This window comes from Rhinopithecus roxellana, chromosome 4, assembly GCF_007565055.1.
Source record: "Rhinopithecus roxellana isolate Shanxi Qingling chromosome 4, ASM756505v1, whole genome shotgun sequence".
In the NCBI taxonomy this organism is placed as follows: Eukaryota; Metazoa; Chordata; class Mammalia; order Primates; family Cercopithecidae; genus Rhinopithecus; species Rhinopithecus roxellana.
In genome coordinates this window covers 788085-804397 of record NC_044552.1, presented here as the reverse complement: position 1 = coordinate 804397, position 16313 = coordinate 788085, and positions in this window count along the sequence as shown.

The window sequence follows — 16313 nt, the reverse complement described above, 5'->3', positions numbered from 1 at the left end:
CTATTAGAAAGAAAAGAAATCAGACTAGAATGCCCATTTTCCTTTTAAAGAGCCATTGGTTTGATGGAAGTGTGTTAAAAATCTAGTGAACAAGCCAGAGCTTCATTACCTCTTCAAAAGTTACTTCCATCACATTCCTGAGAGACATAAGGGCATCCTTGCTACAGAGAGATGTGAAATTATTGAGAGGCATCTTTGCTATGAGACAGAAAAGAATACTGACCCACTGCCATTAGTTCCGGGGAGCATGACACAGAAAAATATTTCAGGGGCTTTTAATCACCAGGTTAAGGCTTCTAGTCTTATGCCTTTAATAAGAGCTACAGTTAAATATATTTTATAATACTCCAAGCTGTAATTTGAACCTTGATACCTCTACCTGTTGACAGATAAAGAGGCTCACTGCTTGGTCAGAACCCTGGCCATCACCTAGTGTTTACTGCTGCTAAGTCTGTCTGTAACATTTTGGAGACTGGGATAGGAAGCTCACTTACCATATGCCTAAATATTTACAAAGTTGTATCTCTAGCTAACAATTTTGCTAAATAAAATATGTTCCACCTTCCTATTCTAAAAAATGTGCCATCAAAATTACAAATGTAAGTGTTAATATATGGCTTTTGTATGACTAAAAATAAGGAAAAAAGCAAAGTTGGGTGAATTTTAGTATTATCGCACATACCTGAACATTCTTTTGATGGTACAATGATGTTTCCCCCCTGAAAGCAGGTTCTGAGGAAAGGACTCTGGTGCAGGCAAACATATTTAGGTGGTTTTCCCAGGAAGTACAAGAGAGGGAGCAAGAAAATTGAGGCAGGAAAGGATGAAAAACTAAATAAGTATGTGTTAGTCAACAGTTTACCACCATGGAAAACTGGGCCTCAGTTCCGCTGGAGGAAATCTTTAACTAAAATGCCCTCCACCATCCTTGCCTTTGTACATATACATGAGGTTATTTTTCTTCAATACATAGTTCAAGTTTAGGAAATTAATTTTCTATGCCAAAAGCATATTTGCAGATTGATTAGTTTATTTTCCTCTAATGCATTTCTGAAACTATTTCTTCTTTCTAATAATAGTTGATTAACCTGAATGCATTTTCATTAGTGCAGTCCACATCTAAGAATTGTCGCACACTGAGACAGGGAAGCTTGGATATTTTAAAATACATTTCGACTCTCCTTGATTGATGATTGTCTCTGAAAGTATTAAATTCTCAGTACTTCAGGCTGTTCCATTCACTGTCTGAGCAAGACCCCCCATAGCGCTAGAGAAAGCTCTCAGACAGAGAAGCAAGAAGTCACAAGCCCTTGAGTTTCTTTTCCAAAAAATTGTTTTTTAGACTTCATAATCAAGGTTTTTATATGTGTTCTATCCCAAGTAATAAACTAAATGCATTTTAAGTTCACAAAATTTATATTTTCATCAAAGATGAAATTCAAAGTATAAAGTTAAAAATAGTAATATTTCCAGATTTTTAAAGGTCTTTGAAAAAATATTTAAATGACAAAGCAAAGCACAAATTATACTAACATCAAAATGTGAACTCAAAATCAGTTTTAGACAGGTGATTTTTTTGTTTTATTTTGAAAACTGATTAAATCTTTTAAGATATTTTTAAATAACCTATTTTATTATAATTTTATATTTACAAAAGTCATAAAAATAATAAGATAATTCCTCACCTCGTTGCCCCTATTGTTAACATCTTACATTACCATGCTATATTTGTCACCATTAACAAACCAACATCAGCACATCATTATGAACTGAATTCCATACTTTATTCAAATTTCACCAGTTTTCCACTACTGTTCTTTTCTGTTTTAGAATCCAATCTGGGATACCACATTGCATTTTATTTTTGTGTCTCCTTAATCTTCTCTGGTCTGTGATGGTTTCATAGTCTTTCTCTCTTTTTCATAACCTTGAAAGATTTTAGGAGTACTGGTGTTTTGTAGAATGTCCTTCAGTTGGGGTTTATCTGATGTTTTTCTCATAATTAGATGGTGGTCATGGATTTAGGGGAAGAATACCAAAAAGTGAGGCACTCTTCTTGTCATATGTCAGGGGACACCTGCTATCCACATGAGAAGCTGATGTTTGCCACTTCTTCAATGTAAGTTTACGTACTCTATCTTTTGGAGGTGAGCCACTAAGTCCAGTTCATAATCAGGAGGATGGGGGAAATTAAGATTTGTTCCATATTTTTTGTTGTTATTTTATTTTAGGCTCAGAGGGTACATGTACATGTTCATTAAATATATATTGCATAATGGTGAGGTTTGGGTTTCTAGCGAACCATCACCAAATAGTGAACATTGTACTCAATAGGTAATTTTTCAACCCTCAGCCCCTTCTAGCCTTTCCTCTATTGGAATCCCCAGTGTCTATTATTTCCATTTTTGTGTCGATGTATACCCATTGTTTAGCTCCAACTTATAAGTGAGAACATATTTTTTATTTGGACTCTGTATTAGTCTGTTCTCACACTGCTATAAAGAAATACCCAAGACTGGGTAATTTATGAAGGAAAGAGGGTTAATTAACTTGCAATTCCACAGGGCTGGGGAGGCCTCAGAAAACTTACAATCATGGTGGAAGAGGTAGCAGCAGAGAAAGAGGAGCATGTGTGAAGGAGGAACTGTCAAACACTTATAAAGCCATCAGATCTCATGAGAACACTATCACAAGAAAAGCATTGAGGAAACTGCCTCCACGATCCGATCACCTCCAACCAGATCCCTCCCTCGACATGTGGGGAAAATGGGGATTACAATTAGAGATGAGATTTGGTTGGGGACACAAGAGTCAAACCATATCATATTTTATTTTCTCTTTCTGAGTTATTTCACTTAGGATAATGGTCTCTAGCTCCATTCATGTTTCTGTAAAGGCTGTAATTTTATTCTTTGCTATGGCTGCATAGTATTCTATGGTGTATATGTACTGTGTTCTCTTTATTCAATGTAGCATTGATAGACGTGTAGGTTGATTTCATTACTTTGCTGTTATGAACAGTGCTGCAATAAACATTTGAGTGCAGGGGTCTTTTTGATAAAACTATTTCTTTTTCTTTGCATAGACACCCAATAGTAAGGTTGCTGGGTTGAATGGTAGTTTTACTTTTACTTCTTTGAGAAATCTCCATACTATTTTCAATAGAGATTGAACTAATTTATAGTCCCATCAACAGTGAATATGCATTCCCTTTACTCCACATCCGTGCCAACATCTGTTCGACTTTTTAATAATAGGCACTCTAACTGATGTGAGATGGTATTTTACTATGACTTTAATTATTTTTCTTTGACAATTAGTGATGCTGAGCATTTTTTGTATATTTATTGGCTACTTGTATGTCTTCTGTTGAGAAGTTTCTGAAGGTTCACGTCCTTTGCCTACTTTTTAATGGGGTTATTTGGTTTTTTCTTGTTGAATTGTTTGAGTTGCTTATATATTCTTGATATTGGTCTTTTTGTTCTGATTTTTATAGACCTATAGTCATTAATCTTTTGTATTTTTTTGGTCTCAATTTCATTTAGTTTTTCTCTCGTCTTTGTTATTTTTTTTCTTCTGCTAGCTTTGACGGTTTTTTTTTTGTTGTTGTTTGTTTTTCTAGTTCCTCGATGTGTGATGTTAGGCTGTTAATCTGAGAGCTTTCTTTTTGGTGTAGGCATATACCACTATAAACATCCATCTTAACACTGCTTTTGTTATATTCCAGAGATTTTGGTATTTTGTGTCTCTATTTTCATTAATTTCAAAAAAAATTATTTCTGTCTTAATTTTATTGTTTACCCCAAAGTCATTCAGGAGCAAGTTGTTTAGTCTCCTTATACTTGTATGGTTTTGAGAGATACTGTTAGTATTGATTTCTAATTTTATTCCACTGTGGTCTGAGAAGTTACTTCATGTGATTTCATTTTTAAGAAATTTATTGAGATTTGCTTTATGTCCAAGCATACAGCCAATTTTAGAGAAGGTTACATGCACAGATGAGAAAAATATGTATTCTGTAGTTGTTGGGTAGAATGTTCTATAGATGTTTATTAAGTCCATTTAGTCAAAAGTCCAGTTAAAGTTCAGTTTCCTTATTAGTTTTCTGTCTTGATTATTTGTGTAGTGCAGTTAGTGAAGTGTTGAAGTCCCCCACTATTACTGTATGGCCGTCTATCTCTTTAGGTCTAGTAGTATTTGTTTTATAAATCTGAGTGCTCAGGTGTTGGGTGTTTATATATTTAGGGTAGTTAGATCTTCTTGTTGAATAAATCCTTTATCATTAGACAGTACCTGTCTTTGTCTTTTTTACTGTTGGTGGTTTGAAGTTTATTTTATCTGATATAAGAATAGCAACTACTGCTCTTTCTTGTTTTCCATTTGCATGATATATATTTTCCAACCATTCACTTTGAGCTTGTGATGTCTACATGTTAGATGAGTCTTTTGTAGGCAGCAGATGGTTGATTTTTTAAAAAAAAATCTAATTTGTGAATCAATATCTTTTAAGTGGAATATTTATGCTATTTATGTTTAAGGTTAATATTGATAGTGAAGTTTGGTTCCTGTAATAGCTAGTTAGCTAGTTACTTTTTAGTCTCAACTGTGTAATTGCTTTACAGGAATTGTGAAATTTGTTCTTATGTTTGTTTTTATGGTAGCAAGTATCATCCTTTTGCTTCCATGTTTAGAATTCCTTTGAGCATTTCTTGCAGGGCTGATCTAGAGGTGATGAATTCCCTTAGTGTTTGCTTGTCTGTGAAAGACTTTATTTCTTCTTTATTTACGAAGCTTAGGTGGGCAGGATATAAAATTCTTGGCTGACATTTTTTAAATTCTTTATGGATGCTAAAAATAGGCCCCTAATCTCTTCTGGCTTGTAAGGCTTCTGCTGAGAAGTCTGTTGTTAGTTTGATGGGATTCTCTTTTTTTTTTTTATTTTTTTTTTGAGACGGAGTCTCGCTCTGTCGCCCGGGCTGGAGTGCGGTGGCCGGATCTCAGCTCACTGCAAGCTCCGCCTCCCGGGTTCACGCCATTCTCCTGCCTCAGCCTCCCAAGTAGCTGGGACTACAGGCGCCCGCCTCGTCGCCCGGCTAGTTTTTTGTATTCTTTAGTAGAGACGGGGTTTCACCGTGTTAGCCAGGGTGGTCTCGATCTCCTGACCTCGTGATCCGCCCGTCTCGGCCTCCCAGAGTGCTGGGATTACAGGCTTGAGCCACCGCGCCCGGCCGGGATTCTCTTTACAAGTGATTTGACCATTATTTGACCCTTTTCTCTAGCTGCCTTTAAGATTTTTTCTCATTGACTTTGGATAATCTGATGACTGTATGCCTTGGTGATGTTTGTCTTTATGATATTTCATGGGCATTATCTGAATTTCTTTTGTCTGGATGTCTACCTCTCTAGCAAAGTCAGGAAAATTTTCCTGAATTATTCTCTCAAATATGTTTTCCAAATTTCTTACTTCTTCTTATCTCTCAGGAATACATATAAGACATGGTCACTTTATATAATCTCATATTTCTCAAGGGCTTTGTTTCTTTTTAAAATTTTTTCTTTATTTTTGTCTGACTGGGTTAATTCATAAGACCAGTCTTCAAGATCTGAAATTCTTTCTTCTGCTTGGTCTAGTCTATTGTGAAAGCTTTTATCTATTTTGAAATTCCTTTAGTGAAAATTTTATTTCTAGAAGTTCTGTTTTTTTTTTTTAATATGGCAATCTTGTCTTTAATATCCTGAATTGTTTTTCTGTTTTTTAAATGTTATTTTTCACCTTTCTCTTGGATATCATTGAATTTTCTTACAATCCATACTTATAATTCTTTATCTGTCATTTCACAATTTTCATTTTGGTTAGAATCCCTTGACCAAAAGCTAGTGTGGTCTTCTAGAGGTGTGAAAATACTCTGTCTTTTTGTAATGCTGGAGTTCTTGTGCTGAGTCCTTCTCATGTGAAGGAGCTGTTACTTCTTAATTTTGAGTTTACTGTCATTTGATTGAGGCTTTTTAATTGTTACATTTTTTCTCCTTGAGGGTATGACTATAGTATACTTTTTTTTTTTTTTGAGGCGGAGTCTCGCTCTGTCGCCCGGACTGGAGTGCAGTGGCCGGATCTCAGCTCACTGCACGCTCCGCCTCCCGGGTTTACGCCATTCTCCTGCCTCAGCCTCCCGAGTAGCTGGGACTACAGGCGCCCGCCACCTCGCCCGGCTACTTTTTTTTTGTATTTTTAGTAGAGACAGGGTTTCACCGTGTTAGCCAAGATGGTCTCGATCTCCTGACCTCGTGATCCGCCCGTCTCGGCCTCCCAAAGTGCTGGGATTACAGGCTTGAGCCACCGCGCCCGGCCTAGTATATTTTTTTTTTAAATGATCACTTGACTTTGTTTCTGGATGCTTTCAGGGGCCAAGTCTCTGTATGGGTTCCTTGGTTATGGGTAGCTTTTGTGAAGTGGCTTTCTCAAATGCTCCTTGTTATAGAGATGTATTGGATATATGAGCTGACACACTGTCTTCTGTGGGGCTAGGAGTGCAGAAGTCTCAGGATGCTTATCTTGGACACTAGCACTATGCCCTTCTGACAGAAAGTTTTTTGTTTGGTGGTACAGTTCAATCTTCAGTCAAGTAGGTGGTCCTTAAGGTTAAGATCTGGCTCATCCTTAGGTAGGCTGGTAATGAGTGGAAGCACCCACCATCATGGTGTGGGGGAGTGGTGAGGAGATTTTGTACTGGGATGCACTGACGTCTCTGGGATAGGGGTAACGCAGGGGGCCTCACAAGCAACTTGCCATAAGCAGGCAGGAATGTAATCCCCTTTCCTATCATCCCCCTGTTGCAGAGCTTACAACCTTCAGTTCATATAGCCATTGTCTTCTGGCTCCCAGCTGCAATGCAACTAAAGTCTGGAGGAATGCCCCTCTGGCAGCTACCTCTGAAATGGGCTTGGGGCAAAGGCTCTTCCTCCAGTCCAGAGCAGACATCTCTGTGACTTGTCTTCCCTCTATTGCTGGGACCCTGCTGCTCTCTGCAGGGAAAGAAAGATAGGCCCTGCCTTTCATGCCTGCCTGAGTGGTGCAGGCTCACTTTAAACAGGGGTGAAGCTGATGTGAAATGTCCTGGAAAGGCTATCTCCAAGTGCACTCACTCCAGCCCCCAGCAAGGAGAGCCTCTGCTGTGTCTGCAACAGTGGATCAGGGAGTGGGAGTTGACCCACTTAAAAATAATTAAGTAGTCATTTGGGGAAAATACAAATAAAACCACAGGTGATATTATTCCACATCTGTTAGCAAGGCAAAAATTAAAAGGACCGATGATACCAAATGTTGGACAATATGTAGAGCACTGGAATTCCCATATATTGTTGGAAACAGCTAATTTGGTACAATTGCTTTGGAAATCTGCCAGTATCTACTAAATCCAAATAGATGGCTATTTTATTATCCAGATATTCCACTCTTATTTACATAGTCTCAGAAATGCTTTTATTTCTTCACCAAAATGTATAAGAATGTTCATAGCAGTTTTACCAAGCAATAGCTGAAAACTTTCAACAAGCAAAATGAACAAATCCAACAAATAGAGGGTAGAACTCGGATGTTAATGTGATTTTATGTGGGGTATATGGAAGAACGAGGAGTCCATGATGAATGGCAGGTTTCTGTCCTGGCAATTGAGTGGAAATGTGATGACACTTATTGCAAACAAATACAGAATATGGAGCTGATTTGAGGGAAAGGATAAGCTCCTTTTCGGACCTATTGACTTTGAGGTGCACAAAAATCCAGCCAAATGGAAATATTTAGTAGCATAAGGGTATAAATCCCAGGAGAAGAATCTGAATCATAGATGTATTTTTTGAGATATGAACTTTTAGTTAGCAATTAAAATGAATAACATCTCCCATAGAGATTGTGCAGATTGAGATGTTGAGAGGACATATAATAGAACCAAAATGACATTTAAGGAAATGTACAGAAAATAAAAGTCCACAAAAATCTATTAAATCATTCAAAATTTAGAAAGTACTTGAACACCTAATATAGGCCAACCATAGTTTCAGGCAATGGAGATAAATAATTTTACTGAACATATAAATCCTTGTCCTCATGTAGTTTACATTCTGTTGGGAGAAACAGACAATAAATAAAAAGTTTTCATATTACTTGCCAATAAATGCTGTGATGAAACAAAAAACGGGAAATAAACATAGAGATGTTTTTGGGGAAATTTTTAACTTTTAAATTTTTTATTGTGGTAAATTACATGTAACGTAAAATTTACCATCCTAACCATTTTTAGGGGTATAGTTCAGTACTGTAGACACCTTCATTTATATTGTTGAGCAACAAGTTCCCAGAATTCTTTTCATCTTAAAAAATGGAAACTTTACACCCATTAAATAACTCTCCATTCCCCACCTCCCAACCCCTGGCAATCACCATTCTACTCTCTGTCTCTATGAGTCTGACAACTTTAGGTACCTCAGACAAGGGGAATTGTATAGCTGTTTGTCCTTTTGTAACTGGATTGTTTTGCTTATCATAATGGCCTCGAGGTTCATTCACATTGTAGCATGTGTTATAATTTCCTTTATTTTTAAGGCTAACAAATATCCCATTGTACGTATATGTTACATTTTGTTTGTTCATTCATCAGTGAACACTTGGATTTCTTCCACCTTTTTGTAATTGTGAATAATGCTACTTTGAACATGGGTGTCCAAATATCTGTTCAAGTCTCTGTTTTCAGTTCTTTAGGGTATATACCCAGCAATGAAATTGCTAGATCATATGGTAATTCTATCTTTTATTTTTTGAGAAACTGTCATACCATTTTTCATAGCAACTGCACCATTTTATATTCCCACACACAGTGTACAAGGGTTCAGTTTTTACACACCTCACCAACACTTGTTACTTTCTGTTGGAAATTTGCACTTTTAAATAGGGTGATGGTGGTAAGCTTTATTGAGTTGGTAAAATTTGAGTAATGATCTTAAGAAAGTGAGGGAATACTCGAAATTATGGGAAAGAATAGGTGAATGACAAGAGGAGTGGGAAAAGAAAGAACAAAAATGAAGAGTCTTCCAAAAAAAACAAGAGAGGAGGAGAAAAACTTAATGTTCAAAAGAGAAAAAAATCAGTACTAACGATTATCCATTGATTCATCACCATGAACATCACTGGTGGACCTCACAAGATCCATTCCGGTGGAGTAGCACAAGCACGAACTCCATCATAGGAGATTGAACAATGAATGAATATGGGCTGTTTCCATGCAGAAAGTGTTGACTATTTTTTCAAAGGTAGTTGTAAAAGGGAAGACAATGGTAGTGAAGTTGCTGTGGGAGATAGCAGGCTGAAGAAAGGTTTTGTTTGTTTGTCTTTCAGATAGGAAAGTCTTGAGTATGTAGAAAATATTGATGAAAAGAAGCCAGTAGAAAAGAAGAGTTGGTAGTAGAAGATACAGGAATAAGAGACTAACCAATATGATCAAGAGATCTCTGAGGAGACTGGAGGGATTGAGATCTGAGCCATGAATCTCAAGGTATTAGGCCATTCTTGCATTGCTATAAAGAAATACCTGACAGGGTAATTTATAAAGAAAAGAGGTTTAATTGGCTTATGGTTCTGCAGGATTTGCAGGAAGCATGATGTGGCATCTGCTTGGTTTCTGGAGGGGCCTCAGGGAGCTTTTACTCATTGCAGAAGATGAACCTGGAGGAGACATGCCATGTGGTGAGAGCAGGAGCAAGAGAGAGGTGGGAGGCGGCACTCGTTTTTAAACAGCCCGATCTTATGAGAACTCACTCACTATCATGAGGACAGCACCAAGCCATGAGGGATCCACCCCCATGACCCAGACACCTCCCACCAGGCCTCACTTCCAATACTGGGGATTACATTTCAACATGATATCTGGTGGGACAAATATCCAAACTATATTACTCAGTGAATATCTTTGATGGAAGGCAGATGGAGGAGTTGTTATGTGTGGATAAAGGGAATTTATGTAGCAGACATTTCATGGCTTTTTTATGATGATGTCTACTTTCACTGTAAGGGTAGGGTGAGTTCATCTGCTCAGACTGGCAGCAGAGATGGTAGGATTGAATGTTTAAGACAAGGAGATCAACAGTTTGTGAGTGTCTGTGAAGTATCTGACTAGAAAAAAATGAAAGGCTTTGTGGGCAACATTGAGAGTACATTTGAGATAGAAGACTGTAACTAAATTTTTATGCTAGCTATTTAGTAATTTATAGACACTAAATCATACCTGAGGAAAGCCTAGGCAGCTGTTTTATTAATCCCTAACTTGAGTTAGGAACCTCTGTTTATCTAATGACAGCTACCTGTGTTGGAGGAATAATGCTGGGAAGGAAACAATTCAATCCAGTAGGCTCGATCTTTTAATCTCTAACCAGAAAAGTGATGGAAAAGACACAAATGTGAACTGAAAAGAAGTAAGAATACTTTAATTCATAATAAACTTTTAAAATGTAAATGAGTATTTACCAGTTTAGAAACTGCACTTTCAAAATACTTCTGTTATCTTTGCTGCCATAGGAATTTCTTGGTGAAAGACTGAACTAGCAATTACAAACTTTACAAATGAGGAATATACATGTCCCCTGCCTGGTATCTGTTGCAATTGCCCTTTATTCAATCACCCACAGCTGGAGTAATTGGATCTTTAGGTACAGGTTAATGGGATAATTAGGCAAACACGATCAAACTTGTATACTATGAGGAAATGGATGGCTGCTGTCTCTGAGCCTCCTGTTGTATGCTGTGCTTGTGCAACCTGTTCTTCATTTCTATGGGCAATAAAGTAGGAGATAGATTAGCTGCAAGTGATTTCGTCTGTCTGTAAGTGGAAGTGTAGTTTGATTTAAATGATTTTTAAGAGGCAGCTACTGGAATAACTAGCTAGAGATGAAATGGATGAGGTATGCCTGCTTCACAAAGAGCCAAAGTAATTTGGCCCTGGTATTTCATAGTCTTTTGGATGCTATTTTCTCCCTAATACATTAATAGCATGCTTATCCAGGAGGCTGTTTTCTCATAGATCTTATAGAGGAAATAGAAAATGACATGATTCCATGGAAGAATATAATAGAAAGCAAACACCCAGCAGTAAATGCCCAAATAGAGTAAAGCCCATGAAATGGGGAAAGCCCATCACACTGTCTTCTGAAGATTAATATGATTTCATTTATCTTTTTCATGGTTATTTCTATGAGTTCTGACTGCCTAGAACTCTGTGTTATGAGAAATCGTGGGAAAGCTGGTGCCTCACTTCCCATTGCCTTTCCAGAAAGATAGACCTACTTTAGGTGCACAGCTATACATATGGGAGTGGGGACTTAACATCACCTATCTTAATATGCACCTGCTACTGAACTCAACTCCACCCCTCTTCTTCCTAGTTTGACACCCCCACCATGGGAGTGTTAAGTGATGAGAATGTCTTATCCCTAATGGCTACACTTGAAATATCGTATGTTAACCTGAAGTTGCTTTTTTATTTTCTTCTGTTACCGTAGATTTGCTTGTTGAGTGATGATATATGGGCCAGTAATATGACTTAAGGGAGGAGTCTAATAACTGGTAACAACAAGCTCTTTCAGAGCAAGGCACTGAGATATGACCATCAGGTTTAGACTAATTGTACTCTGGAACAATAATTGGGGTCATCAGTTTGGCACTATGCAGATGCTCCTTGACTCACAATGGGGTTGGTTTCCAGTAAATCCACTGTAAGTTGTAAATACATTTAGTGCACCTAACCTAGCAAACATCATAGCTTAACCTAGCCTCCCCCAAACATGCTCAGAACACTTACATTAGCCTACAGTTGGACAACATTGTCTAACACAAAGTCTATTTTATAATAAAGTGTTGAATATTTCATGTAACTTATTGAATACCATACTGGAAATGAAAAACAGAGAGCGGTTGTATGGGTACTCAAGGTATGGCTTCTACTGAATGCATATTGCTTTTGCGTCATTATAAAGTCAAAATATTTTAAGTCAAACCATCATAAATTGGGGACTGCCTGTATACAATTTTCATATATTTGGCTCTGCCCAGGGTCTACCTCACATTGTCAAGAATGTAGAAAATTAAAATAATAACATTTTATTTATTAAAATAATCCTTTCCTTTTAGAATTCTTATAGAATGACAGAATTACTGTGAAGATAGTGCAGAGTTCCTGTATACTCCATACTCAGTTTCCCCTATCATCTTACATAAGTATATTCCACTTGCAACAATTAATGAACCAATATGGGCACATTATTAATAAATGTTCATAATTTATTCAGATTATCTCTGTTTTTTTTCTAATGTTCTTTTTCTGTTCCAGGATCCCATCCAGTGTACCATGTTGCATTTAGTTGTCATGTCTCCATAGGTTTCTCTTGGTTGTGACTGTGTTTTTAGACTCATTTTTAATTGATATTGATGGTTTTGAGGAACATTGGTCAGGTACTTTGTAGGATGTCCCTCAATTTGGGTTGTCTGATATTTTTTCTCATGATTAGACTGGAGTTATGAATTTTTGGGAGGAAAACCAAAGTCGAAGTACTGTTCTTACTGCACCATATCAAGGGTACACACTGACCATATACCTTAACACTACTAATGTTGACCTTGACCACCTGGCTTGGCGTAGAGTTTTCCAAGTTTTTCCCCTATAAAGTTGCTCACTCCCCCTCCACTTTCACACTATACTCTTTGGAAGAAAGTCGCTGCACACTGCTAACGTGTAAAGAGTGGGGTGTTACGCTTTACCTCTTTAGTGCAGAGTATCTACAGAAATTATTTGGAAATCTTCTGCACAGGAATATTTTTCTATTCTCTCTATTTATTTCTTTATCCAGTCACTTATTTACATTAATATAGACTCATGGATATTTATTTTATACATTGGGTCATAACCCAACAATGTTATTTTGTCATTGTGGAGGATTGATTTTTTTTTTTAGCACTTTCTTTCTGGGTGATATAGTCGGGATATTTGTCCCTGCCCAAATGTCATGTTGAATATAATCCCAGTGTTGGAGGTGGGGCCCAGTGGGAGGTGATTGGATCATGGGGGTGGATCCCTTATGAATGGCTCAGGCCATCCTCTTGGTGATATGTGAGCTTTTGTTCTGGGTTTACAGGAGATCTGGTTGTTTAAAAGTGTGTGGCACCTCCCCACTCCATGCTCTCTCTCACTTGTTTCTACTTTTGCCATGTAACCTGCTTGTTCCCCTTTTACCTTCTGCCATGATTCAAAGCTCTCTGAGGCTTCACCAGAAGCTAAGCAGATACTAGCACCATGCTTCCTGTAAAGTCTGCAGAGCTGTGAGTCAATTAAACTTCTTTTCTTTATAAATTACCCTGTCTCAGGTATTTTTTATAGCAGTGCAAGAATGGCCTAATACATTGGGACTACGAGAAATTCTAATATCATCATGTGTGTTTCTTTCCTTAGTCCTAGAATCAGCAATTTCTCCAAGAAACTTTTAAATGTCATCTGGAGCCTTTACTAGGTTTCCAGCTTTGTTTCCTTTTCTAGAAATAATCTTCACAAATTCACTAATATCCAGTTTTTGAAAATTCAGAAACATTAATAAACAAAAACATTTGAGGGAATATAAATTGAGTAAAAGTATGTGGAGCACAGAGGGATCTTAGGGGAGTGACAAACTCTCTATGAGACGGTAATGATGGAGACATATCCTTATACATTTGTCCAAATTTATAGAATGTACACACCAAGAATGAACCCTAATGTAAACTATAGATTTTGGGTAAAAATGATGTGTCAATGTAGTTTATCTACTGTAAGAATTTAAAGATGACTCTGGTGGAGGATGTTGTTAATGGGGAATCTATACTGTATATGGGAAGGGGATAAATGTAAAATCTCTATACGTTCCTCTTAATTTTGCCATGAACCTAAAACTGCTAAAAAAATAGTCTTTAAATTCTAAAAATAGTGCAGTCATAAAGTTGTTGCTACCTTCTCATATACCTCATCTGTACAGTGCTGTGAGAGACCAAAGATTAAAAATAGAAACTCTTAGGATAAGGCTTTTTGGTCAGTTACTAAGAAATTTTTTTTTTTTTTTAAGTTAAAAAGATGATTTGGTGAGAATAATACTGAACCAACATGGGTAGGGGTACTTCAGATAAAGCCTTGGAACCTCACTCTATTTTGCTTTTCATTTGAGACAAACCAGAGCAATAACATGCTTAATCATAGTCTATCCATTAGCATATACAAATACAGTTATCATTAACTATTTCTAGAAGTCATACTGGAATATTGGGATATATAAATTGGCCTAAAAATTGTTGGTTGTCTAACATTCTAAGTAAATCATCTTTTTTCAAGGTTTTTTTTTGCTGCAGAAAACTTTTACATTTTTTTTGGAATAGGGTAGTTATGAATGTCTGTCTAACTCCTGGTGGAGGTGGTGTTCTATTATAGAAGGTTGATATTTTATTTTGAATTTTTGAAGTGAGATATTGCAAAGATAAGAACTGCTTGACACACTAACTTTACAATAGTTTGTACAAGAAAATTATCTTCCAGTCCTGAGGCATTCTAGATGGAAAGATCAAAGTGAGTAGCATCTTGACATAGAATATGCTGTTCTACTTCCAAGTCCTTTATTGCGGCTGTCACGCTGACAAAAACTAAAGTCAATGTTGAGTTAGCCATGAAGGGGTCTAAGGCTATTTTGACTGGAAAGAGGAGAAGATTGAATGAGGTAACAATGCAAAATGGGCTGTCTAGATTTTGCAATTGACTTTCCATTTCCTATTCTTTTACTTTTTAGGGCTGTACATTTTATCAGTTTTCATAGTGATTAATGTACAAAGAGAAGGCATGGTGGAAGACACCTGTGGAAGGCTGGTGGTAAAACCAGAAAGAGGACTGGGGCACATAAAATAATAAAGGGTATAGTAAAATATCTAAAGAGCCAGGCAGCCTCTCCTTGCTGCCTACCAAAATTCTAATATTCATACAGCAAAGGGAAATATGTAGGGACAGGCATTTAAACATCACAGGGAAACCGCTATAAAGTCTGTACCATCTGTGGGAGAAAGCCATGAAACACACATGAAAATTATGGGAGGAGTTGCATGAGGGCAACACCTTGGAATAGAAAAGGTGTAGATCATTTTTCTTTCTCCTTTACACTGAGTACATGCAATCACAAGAAAGAGGATGGAACCTGGGCAGGAAAAGTGAGGAGAATATAGTCCTAGAAAAAAAGATGAGGATTTTGGTTATAGATCTAAAGTAGGGTTCCTCAACCTCAGTGGCATTACTGACATTTGGGTCCAGATAATTCTCTGTAATGGAAGAGACTGTGCTGAGTGCTAGAAGATGTTTAGCAGCATCTCTGGCCTCTACCCACTAGATGTTACTAGTATCCTGCCAATTATGAGAACGAAAACTATCTCTAGAGATTGGTGAAATGTTCCCTGCAGGACAAAACTGTACCCACATGAGAACCATTGATCTAAAGGCTTCCAAACAAAACTTTAAGTGTGTATTTGGTTCTTTCTCTTTATATATAAGCCAAGTAGAATGAGAATAAGGAATACATTCACATGAAATTTCTTGTTTAAAGTGTTTAGCAAATAGTAAATGCTCAATTAATTTTAGCCAAGATGATTTGATGCAGGGATTAAATGTTACAGTTGTGTAAGTGATCTGGCATATGTAAGGGACCTTTGATAAATGGTATCAATTTCTTGCAACTCTACTCTCTAACACAAAGTGCTATTTAAAAGCTTAATAAGAGTATAGTGTGATATAGTTATTTCACCTATAATAGTACTTTAAGTGCTAAGTGGAAAATGAACACATAATACGTAGAATATGTATGGTATCTACAGATGTTTTTTTTTTTTTTTTTTTTTTTTTTTTTTTGAGACGGAGTCTCGCTCTGTCTCCCGGGCTGAGTGCAGTGGCCGGATCTCAGCTCACTGCAAGCTCCGCCTCCCGGGTTTACGCCATTCTCCTGCCTCAGCCTCCCGAGTAGCTGGGACTACAGGCGCCCGCCACCTCGCCCGGCTAGTTTTTTGTATTTTTTAGTAGAGACGGGGTTTCACCGGGTTAGCCAGGATGGTCTTGATCTCCTGACCTCGTGATCCGCCCGTCTCGGCCTCCCAAAGTGCTGGGATTACAGGCTTGAGCCACCGCGCCCGGCCTACAGATGTTTTTTATGTTTAAGAATGCACACAGCACATAAGTCTTGATTGCGTAATCCTTTGTTTGGTCACAAATATATTTTAGAAA